Source organism: Triticum dicoccoides, chromosome 6A (assembly GCF_002162155.2).
Source record: "Triticum dicoccoides isolate Atlit2015 ecotype Zavitan chromosome 6A, WEW_v2.0, whole genome shotgun sequence".
Lineage (NCBI taxonomy): Eukaryota > Viridiplantae > Streptophyta > Magnoliopsida > Poales > Poaceae > Triticum > Triticum dicoccoides.
This window is the reverse complement of record NC_041390.1, coordinates 451185203-451209716: the sequence shown is the minus strand read 5'-3', so window position 1 is coordinate 451209716 and position 24514 is coordinate 451185203.

Below are 24514 nucleotides of genomic sequence, written 5' to 3'. Positions count from 1 at the left end.
GAAAATTTTAAATTTCTGCTACGTTCCCCAACAGGTAGGTGCGCCCCCTCCCTCGTGGGGCCCTCATAGCTCCACCGACGTACTTCTTTCGCCTATATGTACTCTTATACCCTAGAAACATCAGGGAGAGCCATGAAACCACTTTTCCACTGCCGCAACCTTCTGTACCTATGAGATCCCATCTTGGGGCCTTTTCCGGTGATCTTCCGGAGGGGGAATCGATCACGGAGGGCTTCTACATCAACACCATTGCATCTCCGATGAAGCGTGAGTAGTCTACCACAGACCTTCGGGTCCATAGTTATTAGCTAGATGGGTTCTTCTCTCTCTTTGATTCTCAATACAAAGTTCTCCTCGATGTTCTTGGAGATCTATTCAATGTAATACTCTTTTGCGGTGTGTTTGTCGAGATCCGATGAATTGTGGATTTATGAACAAGATTATCTATGAATATTATTTGGTTCTTCTCTGAATTCTTATACGCATGATTTGATATCTTTGCAAGTCTCTTCGAATTATCGGTTTAGTTTGGCCTACTAGATTGATCTTTCTTGCAATGGGAGAAGTGCTTAGCTTTGGTTCAATCTTGCGGTGTCCTTTCCCAGTGAAAGTAGAGGCAGCAAGGCACTTATCGTATTGTTGCCATCAAGGATAAAAAGATGGGGTTTATATCATATTGTTTGAGTTTATCCCTCTACATCATGTCATCTTGCTTAATGCGTCACTCCATTCTCATGAACTTAATACTCTAGATGCATGCTGGATAGCGGTCGATGTGTGGAGTATTAGTAGTAGATGCAGAATCATTTCGATCTACTTTACATGGATGCGATGCCTATATTCATGATCATTACCTTAGATATCTTCATAACTATGCACTTTTCTATCAATTGCTCAACAGTAATTTGTTCACCCACCGTAATACATGCTATCTTAAGAGAAGCCACTAGTGAAACCAATGGCCCCCGGGTCTCTTTCCTATTATATTACATCTCTTTTATTTACATTGCATCTCATTTACTATTTTGCAATCTTCACTTTCCAATCCATGCAACAAGAATACCAAAAATATTTACTTTACTATCTCTATTAGATCTCACTTTTGCGAATGACCGTGAAGGGATTGACAACCCCTTTATCATGTTGGTTGCAAGGTTCTTGATTGTTTGTGCAGGTACTAGGTAACTTGTGCGTTGTCTTATACTGGATTGATACCTTGGTTCTCAAAACTGAGGGAAATACTTACGCTACTTTGCTGCATCACCCTTTCCTCTTCAAGGGAAAACCAACGCATGCTCAAGAGGTAGCAAGAAGGATTTCTGGCGCCGTTGTCGGGGAGATCTACGCCAAGTCAAGACATACCAAGTACCCACCATAAACTCTTCTCCCTCGCATTACATTATTTTCCATTCACCTCTCGTTTTCCTCTCCCCCACTTCTAAAACAATTTTCAAAAAGATTCGCCATTTCTTCGCCTCTCTTTCGTTCGTCTTTTTCGTTTGCCCTTATGTCTTACTTGGATTTTTTGCTCGTTTGCTTGGTATAATTGTGCGTTTATTGCAAATCAGAACCAAAACTTATGGATCCTCATCCACTTGCTAATCTTTTAAGAGATCCAATTATGTCGAACCAATTGCTAGTGAGTTGAGTGCACTAGATTATCTTTATGAAGTTTTGCTTGAAATCTGTGAATCTGAAAATTGTGATGAAGTGTTTTATGAAGTTATTCACGATAGATCTTAGAATAAAAAGCATGATTGCAATGATGTTATTATAAATTCTATTAATATGAACTGTGCTAATAATATGCAAAACCCTAATCTTGGGGATGCTAATTTTTCTATGTCTACTACTTGTTGCAATGATCATGATTGGGGTGATTCTTCTTATAATCTTAAAAGTTTATTTAAGCCCCATGATGAATATGAGATTGATAATAATGTTTGAAATAATATTGAAAGTGGGTTTGGAAGAGTGTCAACTTTAGATCCCACATATTTGGATAACGTTCAATGTTATGAAGTTTTTGATAAAAGTGGGTACGGAGAGGTCATGACTTTATTTTATGATGATCCCACTATTTTGGAAGAGTGTCAATTTTGCATGCATGTGGATCATGAAGAGAAACTTTTATGTGATAGTTATATTGTTGAATTTGATTATGATCCTACATGTAATTATTACGAGAGAGGAAAATATGGTTGTAGAAATTTTCGTGTCACTAAATTACCTCTCGTTATGTTGAGATTGCTATTGTTTCTTTCTCCTTCCTTGCATATGCTAGTTTTTGCTTGCCTTGATAATTTGTTTGCTTATATAATGCCTATGCATAGGAAGTATGTTAGACTTAGATGTGATTTTCATATGCTTCATGATGCTCCCTTCGTGTTTCAATTGCTATCTTTCATGTGAGCATCATTAAAATTATAGATGCGCGTTAAACGATAGCGCTTGTTAGGAGGCAACCCAATTTTATTTTTGTTTTTTGCTTTTTGCTTCCTGTTTTTGTGTGTTAACACAATAATTCTACTGTTATGATTGTGTTTTTTTATATTTTAATTAGTATTTGTGCCAAGTAAAGCCTTTAGGATCTTCTTGGGTGATAGTTGTTTGATCTTGCTGAAAAAACAGAAACTTTTACGCTCACGAAATTAATTTTCATTTTTTACCTGAGAGCGATAAAATACCTACTCCACTTGCAGTAGATCAATATGCAAATTGCTCAGGCCGTCCTAATTTTTCAGAATTTTTGTAGTTACTGAAGTATTCGAAAGTTACAGATTGCTACAGACTGTTCTGTTTTTGACAGATTCTATTTTTCGTGTGTTGTTTGCTTATTTTGATGAATCTATGAGTAGTATCGGGGGGTATGAACCATAGAGAAGTTGGAATACAGTAGGTTTAACACCAATATAAATAAAGAATGAGTTTATTACAGTACCTTAAAGTGGTGGTTTATTTTCTTATACTAACGGAGCTCATGAGATTTTCTGTTGAAGTTTTGTGTTGTGAAGTTTTCAAGTTTTTGGGTAAAGATTTGATGGATTTTGGAATAAGGAGTGGCAAGAGCCTAAGCTTGGGGATGCCCAAGGCACCCCAAGGTAAAATTCTAGGACAACCAAAAGCCTAAGCTTGGGGATGCCCCGGAAGGCATCCCCTCTTTCGTCTTCGTCTATCGGTAACTTTACTTGAGGCTATATTTTTATTCACCACATGATATGTGTTTTGCTTGGAGTGTCTTGTATTATTTGAGTCTTTCCTTTTTAGTTTACCACAATCATCCATGATGTACACATCTTTTGGGAGAGACACGCATGAATCAGAATTTATTAGAATACTCTATGTGCTTCACTTATATCTTTTGAGATAGATAATTTTGCTCTTGTGCTTCACTTATATCTTTTTAGAGCATGGTGGTGGTTTTATTTTATAGAAATTACTGATCTCTCATGCTTCACTTATATTATTTTGAGAGTCTTTTAGAACAACATGGTAATTTGCTTTGGCTATAAAACTAGTCCTAATATGATGGGCATCCAAGATGGGTATAATAAAAACTTTCATATAAAGTGCATTGAATACTATGAGAAGTTTGATTCTTTATGATTGTATTGAGATATGAAGATGGTGCTATTAGAGTCATGCTAGTAGAGTAGTTGTGAATTTGAGAGATACTTGTGTTAAAGTTTGTGATTCCCGTAGCATGCACGTATGGTGAACCATTATGTGATGAAGTTGGAGCATGATCTATTTTTTGATTGCGTTATGAGTGGCGGTCGGGGACGAGCGATGGTCTTTTCCTACCAATCTACCCCCCTAGGAGCATGCACATAGTACTTAGTTTCGATAACTAATAGATTTTGCAATAAGTATGTGAGTTCTTTATGACTAATGTTGAGTCCATGGATTATATGCACTCTCACCCTTCCACCATTGCTAGCATGTCTAGTACCGCGCAACTTTCGACGCTACCATAAACCCACCATTTACCTTCCTCAAAACAGCCACCATACCTACCTATTATGGCATTTCCATAGCCATTCCGAGATATATTGCCCTACAACTTTCCACCGTTCCATTTATTATGACACGCTCCATCATTGTCATATTGCCTTGCATGATCATGTAGTTAACATCGTATTTGTGGCAAAGCCACCATTCATAATTCTTTCATACATGTTACTCTTGATTCATTGCACATCCCGGTACACCGCCGGAGGCATTCACATAGAGTCATATTTTGTTCTAAGTATCGAGTTGTAATTCTTGTGTTGTAAGTAAATAAAAGTGTGATGATCATCATTATTAGAGCATTGTCCTAGTGAGGAAAGGATGATGGAGACTATGATTCCCCCACAAGTCGGGATGAGACTCCGGACGAAAAAGATAAAAAACAAAAAAGGCCAAAAAAGAGAGGTCCCAAAAAACAAAAAAAGAGAAAAAGGGAGAAAGGACAATGCTACTATCCTTTTTCCACACTTGTGCTTCAAAGTAGCACCATGATCTTCATGATAGAGAATATCTTATTTTGTCACTTTCATATACTAGTGAGAATTTTTGATTATAGAACTTGGCTTGTATATTCCAATGATGGGCTTACTCAAAATGTCGTAGGTCATCGTGAGGAAGCAAGTTGGATGCACACCCACTTAGTTTCTTTTGTTGAGCTTTCATACATTTATAGCTCTAGTGCATCTGTTGCCTGGCAATCCCTACTCACTCACATTGATATCTATTGATGGGACCCTCCATAGCCCGTTGATATGCCTAGTTGATGTGAGACTATCTTCTTGTAGGACCGAAAGTATGTCTAGAGGGGGGGGGGTGATTAGACTACTTGACCAAATAAAAATCTAGCCTTTTCCCAATTTTAATTCTTGGCAGATTTTAGCAACTTAGCACAAGTCAAGCAAACAACCTACACATGCAATTCTAAGAGTATAGTAGCGGAATGTAAAACAATTGCATATGAAGGTAAAGGGAGGAGTTTGGAGGGAGCAAACGCAATGTAGACACGGAGATTTTTGGCGTGGTTACGATAGGTGGTGCTATCGTACATCCACGTTGATGGAGACTTCAACCCATGAAGGGTAACGGTTGCGCGAGTCCACGGAGGGCTCCACCCACGAAGGGTCCACGAAGAAGCAACCTTGTCTATCCCACCATGGCCATCGCCCACGAAGGACTTGCCTCACTAGGGTAGATCTTCACGAAGTAGGCAATCTCCTTGCCCGTACAAACTCCTTGGTTCGACTTCGCAATCTTGACGGAGGCTCCCAAGTGACACCTAACCAATCTAGGAGACACCACTCTCCAAGAGGTAACAAATGGCGTGTTGATGATGAACTCTTTGCTCTTGTGCTTCAAATGATAGTCTCCCCAACACTCAACTCTCTCTCATAGGATATGATTTGGTGGAAAGATGATTTGAGTGGAAAGCAACTTGGGGAAGGCTAGAGATCAAGATTTATGTGGTTGGAATGAAGTATCTTGACCTCAACACAAGTGTAGGTGGTTCTCTCTCAGAAAATGTATGTTGAAAGTGTAGGTATGTTCTGATGGCTCTCTCCATGAATGAAGAGTGGGTGGAGGGGTATATATAGCCTCCACACAAAATCTAACTGTTACACACAAATCACCAAAGTCGGTGGGATCAAATCATACAACTCAGTCAGACCGATTTAGTTCATAATGTGACCGTTAGGGTTTTCAGTGGGACCAACATGTCATCTCGGTGGGACCGATATCATTAGGGTTAGGGCATAACGTAATCTCGGTGAGACCGATTACACAAACTCGGTGAGACCGATTTTGGTAATAGACTAACCAGAGAGTTGGTCAGGCAATCTCGGTGGGACCGATTCGCTCCTTCGGTAGGACCGAAACGTTACGAAAGCGAAACAGAGAGTTTGCATTGCAATCTCGCTGGGACCGATCGCTCATCTCGGTTGGACCAAAACGTTACGAAGGGAAATAGAGAGATTACAATCCCATCTCGGTGAGACCGAGCTCCCTATCGGTAGGACCGAAAAGACTAGGGTTTGTGGCAGTGGCTATGTCAAGTGAACTCGGTGGCGCCGGATAGATCAAATCGGGGGGGCCGAGTTTGAATTTTGGTTTGGGATATATTTGGATATGAGAAAGTGGTTGGGGATTGTGGATCATATCACTAAGCACTTTGAGCAAGAACCTTATTAAGCAACACCTCATCCTCTCTTAATAGTATTGGCTTTTCCTATGGACTCAATGTCATCTTGGATCACTAAAATGAAATGTAGAGTCTTGTGCTTTGAGCTTGAGCCAATCCTTCTGTCCTTAGAATTTTGAGGGGTCCACTTTCTAATCCATGCCATGCCAATCATTGAGCTTTTCCTGAAATATTTATCTTCAAGTAGCATTAGCTCAATGAGCTATATGTTGTTAGGAATTACCAAAACCACCCAGGGATAGTTGCACTTTCAATCTCCCCCTTTTTGGCAATTGATGACAACATATAGATCAAAGCTTCAACAAATGATTATAAGATTGAAAAACATCATCGCTTTGAGAAGTATGTGATAAGCAAGAGCTCCCCCTAAATTTGTTCATTATTTAAAATTTTCTTTTGAATGCAAATGCACAATCGATTAGGATCATGGGTTACTCTTCCATGTCACATACATCTTGGTGGAGCACTCAAAATGATAGAAATTAAAAGCATGCACTCATCACCAAGCAAGTGAATGATCATATATGGAATATAAAGGATAGCATCATTCAACCAAACATTAAGGTAGCATATGATCAACCACATGATCATATGAGTATCTCACAAGGACATAAAGTATCTCACACAATCACACAATAAAGTAGTTCAACCAAAATAGCAAGAGAGACAAAAAGCAAGACACTCTCTCTCGAAGCCTATGATCTATACATATTTCTCCCCCTTTGGCAACAAGTTACTGATACGTCTCTGTCATATCTACTTTTCCAAACACTTTTTCCCTTGTTTTGGACTCTAATTTGTATGATTTGAATGGAACTAACCCGGACTGACGCTGTTTTCAGCAGAATTACCATGGTGTTGTTTTATGTGCAGAAAACAAATATTCTTGGAATGACCTGAAACTCCACGGGAGGTCTTAGAAAAATAAAAAAAATCCCTGCCAAATATGAAGACCAGGGGGCCCACACCCTTTCCATGAGGGTGGGGGGCGCGCCCCCCAGGGCGCGCCCCCTACCTCGTGGGCCCCCTGGAGACCCTCTGACGCCAACTCCAACTCTATATATTGAGTTTCGATGAAAAAAATCAGAGAGAAGAAATCATCGCGTTTTACGATATGGAGCCGTCACCAAGCCCTAAAACCTCTCGGGAGGGCTGATCTGGAGTCCGTTCGGGGCTCCGGAGAGGGGGATTCGTCGACGTCGTCATCATCAACCATCCTCCATCACCAATTTCATGATGCTCACCGCCGTGTGTGAGTAATTCCATTGTAGGCTTGCTGGACGGTGATGGGTTGGATGAGATTTATCATGTAATCGAGTTAGTTTTGTTAGGGTTTGATCCCTAGTATCAACTATGTTCTGAGATTGATGTTGCTATGACTTTGCTATGCTTAATGCTTGTCACTAGGGCCCGAGTGCCATGATTTCAGATCTGAACATATTATGTTTTCATGAATATATGTGAGTTCTAGATCCTATCTTGCAAGTCTATAGTCACCTACTATGTGTTATGATCCGGCAACCCCGAAGTGACAATAATCGGGACCACTCCCGGTGATGACCGTAGTTTGAGGAGTTCATGTATTCACTATGTGCTAATGCTTTGTTCCGGTTCTCTATTAAAAGCAGGCCTTAATATCCCTAAGTTTCCAATAGGACCCCGCTGCCACGGGAGGGTAGGACAAAATATGTCATGCAAGTTCTTTTCCATAAGCATGTATGACTATATACGGAATACATGCCTACATTACATTGAAGAATTGGAGCTAGTTCTGTGTCACCCTATGTTATGACTGATACATGATGAACCGCATCCGGTATAATTATCCATCGCTGATCCGGTGCCTACGAGTTTTCCATATACTGGTTCTCGCTTATTTACTTTTCCGCTGCTACTGTTACAATCACTACAAAATACCAAAAACATTACTTTTGTTGTCTTTACTTTTGTTGCCGCTACCACTACTATCATATTACTTTGCTACTAAACACTTTGCTGCAGATACTAAGTTTCCATGTGTGGTTGAATTGACAACTCAGCTTCTAATACTCGAGAATATTCTTTGGCTCCCCTTGTGTCGAATCAATAAATTTGGGTTGAATACTCTACCCTCGAAAGCTGTTGCAATCCCCTATACTTGTGGGTTATCAAGACCTTTTTCTGGCGCCGTTGCCGGGGAGCATAGCTCTATTCTTTGAGTCACTTGGGATTTATATCTGCTGTACATTATGAAGAACTTGAGAGATCCAAAAACCAAGATCTATCCCTCAACTACGAGGGGAGGTAAGGATCTGCCATCTAGCTCTGCACTTGATTCACCTTCTGTTATGAGTAAGTTTGCGACACCTACACCTGCTTCTGCTATTCATTCTGATATGTCGCATGTTATTGATGATGGCACTTCTGCTATGCATTATACTTATGATGAAACTACTTCTATGCCTGATACTACTATGCCACTTAGCGATTTTCTAGAAGAACAAATTGCTAGTGCTAGAGAAAAAGAAATTATTGAATCTGAATACGATGATGATAGTGATGATGAAAATATGCCTGTTATTCCTAAAGGTTATCTTTTTGATAAAGATGCTTCTCTAGCTATTTTAGCTTGTAGAGATAGATATGAGCTTAAGAGGTTATTAGTTAAATGGAACAAATAATCACTTAGAGATAAAATGAAACCCGATCCTGCTTTTGCTACTTCACTTATATGTGTTCCTGATAAAGATTATGAATTCTCTGTTGATCCTGATATAATTACTTTGGTTGAATCTAATCCGTTTTATGGCTATGAATCTGAAACTGTTGTGGCACATCTTACTAAGTTAAATAATATAGCTGCCCTGTTCACTGATAATGAGAGATCATGTTACCTCTATTTACTCAAAATATTTCCGTTCTCATTAAAGGGTGATGCTAAGATATGGTTTAATTCTGTTGATCCTGGTTGTGTGCGTAGTCCCCAGGATATGATTTATTACTTCTCTGCTAAATATTTCCCTGCTCATAAGAAACAAGCTGCTTTAAGGGAAATATACAACTTTGTGCAAATTAAAGAAGAGAGTCTCCCACAAGCTTGGGGGAGGATTCTCAAGTTACTTAATGCTTTGCCTGATCATCCTCTTAAGAAACATGAAATACTTGATATCTTTTATAATGGACTAACCGATGCTTTCAGAGATTACCTGGATAGTTGTGCTGGTTCTCTTTTCAGGGAAAGAACACCGGATGAAGCTGAAATTCTATTGAATAATATGTTGACAAATGAAAATAATTGGGCACCTCCTGAGCCAGCTCCTACGCCAACTCCTGCTCCAATTACTGAGCCTATTCCTAAACCAACTCCAAAGAAAAGAGGTGTTCTATTTCTCAGTCCCGAAGATATGCAAGAGACAAAGAAATCTATGAAAGAAAAAGTTATTAAAGCCGAAGGCATTAAGAATTTACCTCCTATTGAAGAAATACATGGTCTTAATTCACCGCCTGTTGAAGAAACTTATGATCTCAATTATTTATTTGTTGAAAAACCTCCTGATCCCGATATCCCGACACAGGTAGTAAAGGTAAATTCTCTCTATAGATATGATAAAGCTGAAGTTCCTCCTACTAAAATTGCTAGTCAGTGCTTGGATGAGTTTGATAACTTTATGTATAAGCAAGATGACTTCAATGCTTATTTTGGTAGACAATTAAAAGAAAATGCTTATATGATTAGACGCTTGGGTGATTATATGGCTGATATTAAGGGTGAACTTAAACTTATTAGCAAACATGCTTCTATGGTTACCACTCAAGTAGAACAAGTACTTAAGGCTCAAAAAGAAGTGCTTGATGAAATGAATAGTAAGAAAAATGATTATGCTATTAGAGTGGCTACTAGAACTGGTAGAATGACTCAGGAACCTTTGTATCCTGAAGGCCACCCTAAGAGAATCGAGCAAGATTCTCAGAGAAATAATATTGATGTTCCTAGTTCTTCTAAAAAGAAGAAAAAGAAAAATGATAGAACTGTGCAAACTTCTAGTGAACCTATTGCTGAACCACCTGATAATCCAAATGATATATCTATGTCTGATGCTGAAACACAATCTAGTAATGAACAAGAACCTAGTGAAAATATTAATGATAATGTTCATGATGATGCTCAACCTAGTAATGATAATGATGTAGAAATTGAACCTGCTGTTGATCTTGATAACCCACAATCAAAGAATCAATGTTATGGTAAAAGAGACTTTGTTGCTAGGAAACATGGTAAAGAAAGGGAACCTTGGGTTCAGAAACCCATGCCTTTTCCTCCGAAACCATCCAAGAAAAAGGATGATGAGGATTTTGAGCGCTTTGCTGAAATGATTAGGCCTATCTTTTTGCGTATGCGATTAACTGATGTGCTCAAAACAAATCCTTATGCTAAATATATGGAAGATATTATTACTAATAAAAGAAAGATACTGGAAGCTGAGATTTCCACCATGCTTGCTAATTATACTTTTAAGGGTGGAATACCAAAGAAACTTGGAGATCCCGGAGTACCTACTATACCTTGCTCCATTAAAAGAAATTATATTAAAACTGCTTTATGTGATCTTGGAGCCGGTGTTAGTGTTATGCCTCTCTCTTTATATCGTAGACTTCACTTGAATAAGCTGACACCTACTGAAATATCTTTGCAAATGGCTGATAAATCAACTGCTATACCTATCGGTATTTGTGAGGATGTGCCTGTTGTGGTTGCAAACGTTACTATTTTAACGGACTTTGTTATACTTGATATTCCCGAGGATGATAGTATGTCTATTATTCTTGGAAGACCTTTTCTTAATACTGCAGGGGCTGTTATTGATTGCAACAAAGGCAATGTCACTTTTCATGTTAATGGTAATGAGCATACGGTACACTTTCCGAGGAAACAACCTCAAGTTCATAGTATCAACTCTATTGGAAAAATTCCATCGATTATAATTGGAGGTTTTGAATTTCCTCTTCCTACTATCAAGAAGAAATATGATATACTTATTATTGGGGATGTGCATATCCCCGTTGAGGTAACTTAGTGTTATTTGAAATTTCTCCGGTTTCATGACTACCGGAATGAGTTTGTTAACAAGACTTGATCAACCTTGTTAGTGGATTCTTTTTGATGAGCATGATATGGATGAAACTAGAAGCACAAACTTCTGTACCCTCTTTACATTTTCTGTTATTTATATTAAATAAAGTAAAAATAGTATTTTTCTGTCTGTTATCTGATTATCCGTGCAATATAAAATAACCCAAAAATAAATGTCCTCAGAATGACATGCCAATTTAATATGATTTTTTGGGAATATTTGAGGATTTACTGTGCAAAAATCACCACGGGAGGAGCTGCCACCTGGCCACGAGGGTGGTGGGCGCGCCCCCCTATAGGGCGCGCCCCCTGCCTTGTGGGCCCACGGTGGCCCTCCTCCACTTATCCCAGCACTCATCTTCTTCCTCTATCTCACACAAACCCGAAAAACCAACTCAAGCATGAGTTCCAGCTACTTTTGCTGTGATTTTCGATCTCCTTGCTGAAAGCACCTCTCGCAAAACTGCTTGGGGAGATTGTTCCTTGGTATGTGACTCCTCCATTGGTCCAATTAGTTTTTGTTCTAGTGCTTTATTCTTTGCAAATTTGTGCTGCATAGGTGACCATGTTCTTGAGCTTGCATGTCAAAGTTATATGGTTCCAAGTAGTTCTAATGCTTGATATAGGCTCTAGGCACTTGTAGGAGTAGTTACTATCAATTTTATTGTGTTTGGTTTACTTTTATTTTGAAGTTACTAAAAATTTCAGAATTTTTCAGAAAATGATGAGGAGATTATTGAGGGGCTCATCGAGCCAAAGCTCGAAGGAAAAGGCACCAAATCCTAAGTATAATTTGCCACGCACCGCGGAGATTCAGGCGTGTGAATGGCCTTCTGATGATTTCTTGAGAGCGGCCGGTATCTATGAAGATTTTCATGAATTGGCTCACAATGCAGGCCTAACCGCTTTCCTCCACGACCAATGCGATCAGTATCTCTTACTCACAAATACCTTTGTGCAAAACTTTCATTTTCATCTTAGGAACTCACCACCTACGGTGGAATTTCATTATGATGAGCCTAAGGAGATGTCACTTTATGATTTTTGTCGGATTTGTTTAGTCCCTTTTGAGGGCAAGACAGAAGAACCACATCATGATGATGTGGCTGGGTTTATTGATAATATCACGGTAGGAGAAACCAGGAAGGTTTCCGATGCACGAATCACTAGCATACATTTTCCTGTTTTGCGTTACTTTGCATTATTTGCTAGACGTTGTTTAATTGGACGCGGAAATTCTGGAAACCTTAGTATCCCTGATTTAATTATTCTTCTCCAAGGTTTATATAGTGATAACACTTTTAGTTTGGGCGGTATTGTTGCTAGACGGTTAAATATGAACCGTACTAAGGGCCCCATCTTTGGAGGCATCTATGCCACACGCCTAGCCGCACATTTTAACATGCCTATTAGGCATGCTGAGAAGGAAGAAAAGGTGCTACCCCGTGTTTATCTAGATCGTAAAATTATGATGGCACATGATTTTATTGTTAAGAATAGGGCAGGGGACCCTGCACCAACTGAGGAGCCAGAGCCGGAACCACAATTTGACCCTTCACGACAGTCTAACTATCAGTGGGATCCGGAGATGATTGCCAGCCAGTGACAATCGGAGCCTTCTTCTTCTTCATTACAGTACGACCCCAACAACTATTATTATGGATATCCGCTAGGCCAGCCGTGGCCATAGACCAACTTAGGCCAAAAGCCTAATCTTGGGGGAGTATGTATTTCTCACCGACATTACATTTATGTTCACACACACTCATTGCAAGATGCCGGTGCTCATACTTTTTCACTGTAATATCCATGCTAGTTTATTTTCTTTTTCCTGCTTTCTTCTTGTGTGTTTGTTAAACCTTAAGAAAAACCAAAAAAATTAGTAGTAGTTTATTTTTCTGCTGTAGTAGTAATAATTAAAAAGAAAACCCAAAAATATTTCCCGTTCTTCTTTTGCTTGTTGGGAGCTTTCCCGTATAAATAGTTTTATTTATTTTCTTTTCTTTGGGGGTCAGTAGGAGAAGACCATAATTAAATTGTTGAAGTGGCTCTTTTATGCACTATTGTTGAATTAACCCAAGAGCCCATATTGCCTTGTCTTCTCCTGTTTATTGAATGCTCGCAGATTCCAGCTTAGTCCAATGCACGTGCACTCTTATTATTATTCACACCGTTCGGTCGTGCAAGTGAAAGGAAATTATGATGATATATGATGGACTAACTGAGATGAGAAAAGCTGGTATGAACTCGACCTCTTTTGTTTTTGTAAATATGATGAGTCCCGCGTTCTTGATTCAACTTATTATGAATAAACATGTTTGCAATGACAATTAGAGATCAGAGTTGCTTGTGCCATGCTTGATTAGCTATGAGTTATAATGATTTACCTTGTATGTCAACATGCTATTGAGATGATTATGATGTGGTATGATGGGGTGGTATCCTCCTTTGAATGATTTAAGTGACTTGACTTGGCACATGTTCACGCATGTAGTTGAAACGAATCAACATAGCCTTCACGATATTTATGTTCATGGTGGATTATATCCTACTCATGCTTGCATCCAATGTTTATTAATTTTAATGCATGTACATGGCTGTTGTCGCTCTCTAGTTGGTCGCTTCCCAGTCTTTTGCTAGCCTTCACCTGTACTAAGCGGGAATACTGCTTGTGCATCCAATCCCTTAAACCCCAAAGTTATTCCAGATGAGTCCACCATACCTTCCTATATCCGGTATCTACCTCCCGTTCCAAGTAAATTTGTATGTGCCAAACTCTAAACCTTCAAATAAACATTCTGTTTTGTATGCTCGAATAGCTCATGTATCAACAAAGGATGACCTTATCTTCTGTGTTAGGCGGGTTATTCTCAAGAGGAGTGGACTCCGCTCCTCACTCACGAGAAAATGGCTGGTCACCGGGATGCCCAGTCCCATGCTTTATGCAAACCAAATCAAAATTAATTGCAAACAAAACTCCCCCTGGGACCTGATGTATGTTGGAGGCACTCGTTGTTTCGAGCAAGCCATGGATTGATGCTTGTTGGTGGAGGGGGAGTATAAACTTTACCATTCTGTTTGGGAACCGCCTATAATGTGTTTAGCATGGAAGATATCGCCATCTCTTAGTTGTTACGTTGACAATGAAAGTATACCGCTCAAAATACAATTCATCTTTATTTCAAAACCGAGCTCTGGCACCTCTACAAATCCCTGCTTCCCTCTGCGAAGGGCCTATCCATTTACTTTTATGTTGAGTCATCACCCTCTTATTAAAAAGCACTAGCTGGAGAGCACAACCGTCATTTGCATTCATCACTATTAATTTATGTTGGGTATGACTATGATTGGATCTCTTTTACCATGAATTACAATGTCTAGTCAGTCCTTGATCTTTAAAGGTGCTCTGCATTTATGTTTTGCGGTCTCAGAAAGGGCTAGCGAGATACCATCTTGTTATATCATATTATGATTGTTTTGAGAAAGTGTTGTCATCTGAGATTTATTATTATGACTTGCTAGTTGATTATGCTATTGATATGAGTAATGATGAGACCTGAGAATTATTGCAAGTGTGGTTAGTTATGATATATGCTGAAAAATTGAATGCTGGCTTGACATAGTTACAACAACAAGAGCAAACAGAGTTTGTAAAAGTTTTTCTTTCTTTCTTTCAGTTTGTCAACTGAATTGCTTGAGGACAAGCAAGGGTTTAAGCTTGGGGGAGTTGATACGTCTCCGTCGTATCTACTTTTCCAAACACTTTTGCCCTTGTTTTGGACTCTAATTTGTATGATTTGAATGGAATTAACCCGGACTAACGCTGTTTTCAGCAGAATTACCATGGTGTTGTTTTATGTGCAGAAAGCAAATATTCTCGGAATGACCTGAAACTCCATGGGAGGTCTTAGAAAAAATAATAAAAAATCCTCGCCAAATATGAAGACCAGGGGGCCCACACCCTTTCCACGAGGGTGGGGGGTGCCCCCCCTAGGGCGTGCCCCCTACCTCGTGGGCCCCCTGGAGACCCTCCGACACCAACTCCAACTCTATATATTGAGTTTCGATGAGAAAAAAATCAGAGAGAAGAAATCATCACGTTTCACGATACGGAGCCGCCGCCAAGACCTAAAACCTCTCGGGAGGGCTGATCTGGAGTCCGTTCGGGGCTCCGGAGAGGGGGATTCGTCGCCATCGTCATCATCAACCATCCTCCATCACCAATTTCATGATGCTCACCGCCGTGCGTGAGTAATTCCATCGTAGGCTTGCTGGACGGTGATGGGTTGGATGAGATTTATCATGTAATCGAGTTAGTTTTGTTAGGGTTTGATCCCTAGTATCCACTATGTTCTGAGATTGATGTTGCTATGACTTTGCTATGCTTAATGCTTGTCACTAGGGCCCGAGTGCCATGATTTCAGATCTGAACCTATTATGTTTTCATGAATATATGTGAGTTCTAGATCCTATCTTGCAAGTCTATAGTCACCTACTATGTGTTATGATCCGGCAACCCCGAAGTGACAATAATCGGGACCACTCCCGGTGATGACCGTAGTTTGAGGAGTTCATGTATTCACTATGTGCTAATGCTTTGTTCCGGTTCTCTATTAAAAGGAGGCCTTAATATCCCTAAGTTTCCAATAGGACCCCGCTGCCATGGGAGGGTAGGACAAAAGATGTCATGCAAGTTCTTTTCCATAAGCATGTATGACTATATACGGAATACATGCCTACATTACATTGACGAATTGGAGCTAGTTCTGTGTCACCCTATGTTATGACTGTTACATGATGAACCGCATCCGGCATAATTATCCATCGCTGATCCGGTGCCTACGAGTTTTCCATATACTGGTTCTCGCTTATTTACTTTTCCGCTGCTACTGTTACAATCACTACAAAATACCAAAAACATTACTTTTGCTGTCTTTACTTTTGTTGTCGCTACCACTACTATCATATTACTTTGCTACTAAACACTTTGCTGCAGATACTAAGTTTCCAGGTGTGTTTGAATTGACAACTCAGCTGCTAATACTTGAGAATATTCTTTGGCTCCCCCTGTGTCGAAGCAATAAATTTGGGTTGAATACTCTACCCTCGAAAGCTGTTGCGATCCCCTATACTTGTGGGTTATCAGTTACCAACAATTTTGAAAATGCATAGTGCTATACGTCTCTCAGGCTTGGTCTTCGGGAGGTGGTGTAGATAGAACTCCAAGGACGAAGGCTTCCGATGAAGTAGTTGGAGCTGATGGAATGGGTGCTGGAGGTGGCACTAGAGCTGTAGCTGCTGGTGCTAACACTGAAGCTCTAGCATCTGAGACTGGCACTGCAGCAGACCTTGGACCTCGTGGCACACGCTTAAAAGCATCAGTGGTTGCTTTTCCTCTCCTCTCCTCTGCTTCCTCCTGAAGCTGCTCAACTGTAGTGTGAATCTTAGTCACCTTCAGATCAAGATCATAGAATTTTGTTTCCACAATCCTCTCCAGGCTCTCTTGATTCTGAGTCAGGGTGGCCAAGCCCTTCTCAATCCTCAATGTAGCTTGAATCAGATAGCCTAACTGATCTTGCTTACTCTTCAGGAAGACTCGAGATGCCTCTTCAGAACTTGGCATCTGGGCAGCTTTCTCAGCCTTTTCCTAGGCTCTCTTCTCCTGGACTTGAGCTGATGATGGTTCTTCCTCATTCATCACAACAGTGTTGTCTTCAAACTCAGGATATAGAGGTAGATGCTCCTTGTCCAGCAAGTAAGTCCATGTGCCCATTTTAGAGTTGATGAGATCCTGAATGTGTGGAGCATATCCACAACTCCTTTTTTGATCGTCAACAGTCCTTTTGATCGTTTCTACAATCAAGCTCATAACTTTGAACTTCTGTGGGACATCAAAAATTTGCAGCATGTTGATGGAGTGTCCTCAGATCTTCTTGTGATCTCCTGACTTGGGTAGCAATGTGTTCCTTAAGATCCAGTTAATGGTAGGCAGACCAGACAATAGATAGTGTACAAATCCAAACTTATGTGTTTCTAAAGTCTTATCAGGGATCTCCTTGTACATGTTTGCCATTGAGTTGTGGTCTTTCTTCTTGGTGGCATACACATCCAAGTCATCTTCATGTTCCTTTGGGGCATTGATTAGCTTGGCCCATTCATCAACTGTGGACTAGTACCTAGTACCCTCAGACATCCAAACTATCCTCCCATCTGGATAGAAGTGGGCAGTGGAGTAGAACTGCATGATCAACTCATCACTCCATTTGGTGAGCTTTTGTCCAACGAATTCATCTACTCCACAAGCCTTAAAGCTATCATACACTCCAGGGAAGTGATCTTCATTTTCCCGGATGAACTCCCAGTCCACCCATTTCATGTCACACACTATGGGCTTCTTGTCAAGCAGAATGCTCTCATAGAAATCTTGTTGTTCCTTTGTGTGGAACCTGTAGTCAACTGCAGTCCTCCTCCTAACAGCATAGGGATTAGACTATCTCCACAAACTCAATCCTGCATCTTTCCTGATGTGCATGTCCTCAACGACTGGGTGAGCATCATTGTGGTCAGGAATTTTGGGCTTCAACTTCCTCAAGACAAGAGAATCATCATCATCTTCTTCTTATTCAGCTTCAGGCACTGGGGCCTTGTTCTTCTCCTCAGCAGGTATATTCCTGGTGTTCCTCTTGGGTTTTGGGGGTTTCTGAGCATCAGCCTTGGGAGCAGATTTGGGCTTAGATGGAGCAGCCCCTGACTTGGTTGCATCTCCCATAAGTTTTTGAGCCTTAGGAGCTGGTGCAGCATCCTCTTCCTCCTCCTCTTCTTATGAATCTCTCATAATGGAGGATCTACCAAGTACTCCGGCAGTGGTCTTCTTGACCCTTTCTTTTCTTTTCTTTCCTTCTCCAGCAGCCTCTTCAGTTGGCTTGGAGGTTTCAGCAGTTGAGGCTCTGGCCTTAGACATGTGAATCCTCTTTGCTGGAGCCTTCTTGTGCATCCCTGGCTTTGTTGTAGCAGCTGAGCCATACTCTTTCTTCATCACCTTTTTCTTGGAGCTGACTTCTTCCTCAACAGCCACATAATCCTCATCCTCGGAATCTGAGGTCTTCTTCTTCCTTGTTCTGGTGGCTGCCTTGGGCAAGTTACTTGGTGTGCTCCTGCTTCCCTCATCAGAAGTGCTAGAGGGACTAGTGCCCTTACTCATATGAACCTGCTCCTCAGACTTGTTCTGGCTGTCACTTTGATCAGACATCTTGCAGGCGAACTGTCCGCAGACCCTGTGAATAGATTGTAGATGAGGTAGGGTAGATGAGCATCACAAAGTGCAGAATTTTTGCAAAACAGATGACTTAAAAACTTAGTTTTAGTTCTTCACAGAAAGCATTTTGGATCTACCGATTTGTAAACTCGGTGATACCGAAGCAGCTTTTGGAACCTAAACTAGTGAACTCGGTCAGACCGAGTCACAGTTTGGTGGCACCGAGACTGCTAGGGTTTCACAGAGAATCGAACTCGGTCACACCGATTTGCAATTTTCGGTCAGACCGAAAACACATGTGCAATGGCCTAAGCTAAATTGGTGAAACCGATTTCTACAACTCGATCGATCTGAGATGAGTTCGGTGGAGACCTAACCCTAAAATTTTCAAATCAAATCTAATCTACGGGATGCTTTCGCTGGACAAGATGATTTCATACGTGGCAAGAATCATGTCAAAGCAATGTGCTACGAATCGGAGTTAAGGAATAGCACAAAAATCAAGTTCATACCCTACTTCGGTGGCGAACTTGCTACGGCGGCAACGACGGGGAAGATTGCTGTTGACGGCGGCGGAGACCAGCGGCGGGAGGTCACTGGCAGCGAGAGGATGATCCGGAGACCCGAGGAGGCAAAGAAGGTCACACGCGGGTGAAAGGTTTCGGAAAATTTTCTAAAATTTGACCTGTCAGTATATATAACCGACCCTGTCGGTGTGACCGAGTGGAACAACTCGGTGGCACCGAGATGCAGAACTGCAAGCGGTTACTGCAACTCGGTGTGACCGAAAAGTTCTAATCGGTTGCACCGAGATTGAAAACCTAGATCAACTTAGTGATCTCGGTGTTACCGAAATGGATGACCCGGTCATACCAAAGTGCACAAAGAGGTTTTGGAAGTTTAAGTCTATGACAAATCAGGGACTCCGAGTGCTCCTCACACAGAGTGGTTCGAATCTGACTTGATCAAACTTTGTGATGTAGCATGAATAGAGTTTGAGATGAGGAAAGCATAGATAGCTAGAGAGAGTTCTTAAGCATCTTGTCCATCCATTTGGCAAAAGAGAAAAAGCCAAACAATCAAAGCAACAAATGGATGTCCTCGAATGAGTAAAATATGCAACCAACATGCTCACACAATAAGATGGCAAAAGAAATATGTGACAAAGCATGCACAAACACTCTAGCATCTATCAAGCAATTTGGCGATGACTAGGTCATCTATATATGAGTATATTGACTTAGGAGTCAAATGAATTGTGGATTTATGAACAAGATTATCTATGAATATTATTTGGTTCTTCTCTGAATTCTTATACGCATGATTTGATATCTTTGCAAGTCTCTTCGAATTATCAGTTTAGTTTGGCCTAGTAGAGTGATCTTTCTTGCAATGAGAGAAGTGCTTAGCTTTGGGTTCAATCTTGCGGTATCCTTTCCTAGTGAAAGTAGGGGCAGCAAGGCACGTATTGTATTGTTGCCATCGAGGATAAAAAGATGGGGTTTATATCATATTGCTTGAGTTTATCCCTCTACATCATGTCATCTTGCTTAATGCGTTACTCTGTTCTTATGAACTTAATACTCTAGATGCATGCTGGATAGTGGTCGATGTGTGGAGTAATAGTAGTAGATGCAGAATCATTTCGATCTACTTGACACGGACGTGATGCCTATATTCATGATCATTGCCTTAGATATCTTCTTAACTATGCGCTTTTCTAGCAATTGCTCGACAGTAATTTGTTCACCCACCATAATACATGCTATCTTAATTAAGAGAAGCCACTAGTGAAACCTATGGCCCCCGGGTCTCTTTCCTATTATATTACATCTCTTTTATTTACATCGCATATCATTTACTATTTTGCAATATTTACTTTCCAATCTATACAACAAAAATACCAAAAATATTTACTTTACTATCTCTATTAGATCTCACTTTTGCGAGTGACCGTGAAGGGATTGACAACCCCTTTATCGCGTTGGTTGCAAGGTTCTTAATTGTTTGTGCAGGTACTAGGTGACTTGTGCGTTGTCTCCTACTGGATTGATACCTTGGTTCTCAAAATTGAGGGAAATACTTACGCTACTTTGCTGCATCACCCTTTCGTCTTCAAGGGAAAACCAACGCATGCTCAAGAGGTAGCACTTACTTAATGTGTTACTTTGTTCTTCATGAACTTAATACTCTAGATGCAGCCAGGAGTCGGTCGAGGTCTGGAGTAATAATTGTTGGGGAACACAGTATTTCAAAAAAATTCCTACGATCACGCAAGATCTATCTAGGGATGCATAGCAACGAGAGGGGAGAGTATATCTACGTACGTACCCTCGTAGACCGAAAGCAGAAGCGTTAAGAAACATGCTTGATGTAGTCGAACGTCTTCGCAATCCAACCTATCAAGTACGGAACGCACGGCACCTCCGTGATCTGCACACATTTAGCTCGGTGACGTCCATCGTACTCTTGATCCAGTTGAGGCCGAGGGAGAGTTTCGTCAACACGACGGCGTGTTGACGGTGATGATGAAGTTACCGGCGCAGGGCTTCGCCTAAGCACTACGATGATATGACCGAGGTGTGTATCTATGGAGAGGGGCACCGCACACGGCTAAAACAATTGTCAACTTGTGTGTCTATGGGGTGCCCCCCTCCCCCGTATATAAAGGAGGGGAGGAGGGGGTCGGTCGGCCCTCATGGTGCGCCCCAAGGGGGGATTCCTACTCCTACTAGGAGTAGGTTTCCCCCCTTTCCTAGTCCTAATAGGAGGGGGAAGGAAGGGGGGAGGAGAGGAAGGAAAGGGAGGGAGGCCCCCCTCCCAATTCGGACTGGGCTTGGGGGCAGCACCCCCTACCTCTTGGCCTCCTCCTCTCTCTTCCACTAAAGCCTATGTAGACCCATTAAGCCCCCGGGGGGTTCTGGTAACCCCCCGGTACTCCGGTATATGCCCGAACTCATCCGAAACCATTCCGATGTCCAAACATAACCTCCCAATATATCAATCTTAATGTCTCGACCATTTCGAGACTCCTCATCTTGTCTGTGATCACATCCAAGACTCCGAACTACCTTTGGTACATCAAAACACATAAACTCATAATACCGATCGTCATCGAACGTTAACCGTGCGGACCCTACAGGTTCGAGAAATATGTAGACATGACTGAGTCTCATCTCCGGTCAATAACCAATAGCGGAACCTGGATGCTCATATTGGTTCCTACATATTCTATGAAGATCTTCATCGGTCAAAACGCATAACAACATACGTTGTTCCCTTTGTCATCGGTATGTTACTTGTCCGAGATTCGATCGTCGGTATCATCATACGTAGTTCAATATCGTTACTGGCAAGTCTCTTTACTCGTTCCGTAATGCAACATATCATAACTAACTCATTAGTCACATTGCTTGCAAGGCTTATAGTGATGTGTATTACCGAGAGGGCCCAGAGATACCTCTCCGACAATCGAAGTGACAAATCCTAATCTCGATCTATGCCAACTCAACAAACACCATCGGAGACACCTATAGAGCATCTTTACAATCTCCCAGTTACATTGTGATGTTTGATAGCACACTAAGTGTTCCTCCGGTATTCGGTAGTTGCATAATCTCATAGTCATAGGAACATGTATAAGTTATGGAGAAAGCAATAGCAATAAACTAAATGATCATAATGCTAAGCTAACGGATGGGTCAAGTCAATCACATCATTCTCTAATGATGTGATCCCGTTTATCAAATGACAACTTATGTCTATGGTTAGGAAACTTAACCATCTTTGATTAACGAGCTAGTCAAGTAGAGGCATACTAGTGACACTCTGTTTGTCTATGTATTCACACATGTATTAAGTTTCTAGTTAATACAATTTCTAGCATGAATAATAAACATCTATCATGATATAATGAAATATAAATAACAACTTTATTATGGCCTGTAGGGCATATTTCCTTCAGTCTCCCACTTGCACTAGAGTCAATAATCTAGATTACATTGTAATGATTCTAACACCCATGGAGTCTTGGTGTTGATCATGTTTTGCTCGTGAGAGAGGCTTAGTCAACGGGTCTGCAACATTCAGATCCGTATGTATCTTTCAAATCTCTATGTCCCCTCCTTGACTTGATCGCGGATGGAATTGAAGCGTCTCTTGATGTGCTTGGTTCTCTTGTGAAATCTGGATTCCTTTGCCAAGGCAATTGCACCAGTATTTTCACAAAAGATTTTCATTGGACCCGATGCACAAGGTATGACACCTAGATCAAACATAAACTCCTTCATCCAGACTCCTTCATTTGCTGCTTCCGAAGCAGCTATGTATTTCGCTTCACACGTAGATCCCGCCATGATGCTTTGCTTAGAACTGCACCAACTGATAGCTCCACCATTCAATAAAAATATGTATCCGATTTGTGACTTAGAGCCATCTGGATCGGTGTCAAAGCTTGCATCGACGCAACCGTTTACGACGAGCTCTTTGTCACCTCCATAAACAAGAAACATATCCTTAGTCCTATTCAGGTATTTCAGGATATTCTTGACTGTTGTCCAGTGATCCACTCCTGGATTACTTTGGTACCTCCCTGCTAAACTAATAGCAAGGCACACATCAGGTCTGGTACACAACATTGCATACATGATAGAACCTATAGCTGAAGCATAGGGAATAACTTTCATTTTCTCTCTATCTTCTGCAGTGGTTGGGCATTGAGTCTGACTCAACTTCACACCTTGTAACACAGGCAGGAACCCTTTCTTTGCTTGATGCATTTTGAACTTCTTCAAAATGTTATCAAGGTATGTTCTTTGTGAAAGTCTAATTAAGCATCTTGATATATCTCTATAGATCTTGATGCCCAATATATAAGCAGCTTCACCGAGGTCTTTCATTGAAAAATTCTTATTCAAGTATCCTTTTATGCTATTCAGAAATTCAGTATCATTTCCGGTCAACAATATGTCATCCACATATAATATCAGAAATGCTACAGAGCTCCCACTCACTTTCTTGTAAATACAAGCTTCTCCAAAAGTCTGTATAAAACCATATGCTTTGATCACACTATCAAAGCGTATATCCCAACTCCGATATGCTTTCACCAGTCCATAAATAGATCGCTGGAGCTTACACACTTTGTTAGCACCTTTTGGATCGACAAAACCTTCTGGTTGCATCATATACAACTCTTCTTTAAGATATCCATTAAGGAATGCAGTTTTGACATCCATTTGCCAAATTTCATAATCATAAAATGCGGCAATTGCTAACATGATTCGGACGTACTTAAGCATCGCTATGGGTGAGAAGGTCGCATTATAGTCAACTCCTTGAACTTGTCGAAAACCTTTCACAACAAGTCGAGCTTTATAGACAGTAACGTTACCGTCAGCATCAGTCTTCTTCTTCAATATCCATTTATTCTCTATGGCTTGCCGATCATCGGGCAAGTCAACCAAAGTCCACACTTTGTTCTCATACATGGATCTCATCTCAGATTTCATGGTCTCAAGCCATTTCACGGAATATGGGCTCATCATCGCTTCCTCATAGTTCGTAGGTTCATCGTGGTCAAGTAACATGACCTCCAGAACAGGATTACCGTACCACACTGGTGCGGATCTTACTCTGGTTGACCTACGAGGTTCGGTAGTAACTTGATAAGAAGTTTCATGACCATCATCATTAGCTTCCTCACTAATTGGTGTATGAATCAATGTAACTGATTTCTGTGATGAACTACTTTCCAATAAGGGAGCAGGTACAATTACCTCATCAAGTTCTACTTTCCTCCCACTCACTTCTTTCGAGAGAAACTCCTTCTCTAGAAAGGATCCATTCTTAGCAACGAATATCTTGCCTTCGAATTTGTGATAGAAGGTGTACCCAACAGTCTCCTTTGGGTATCCTATGAAGACACATTTCTCCGATTTGG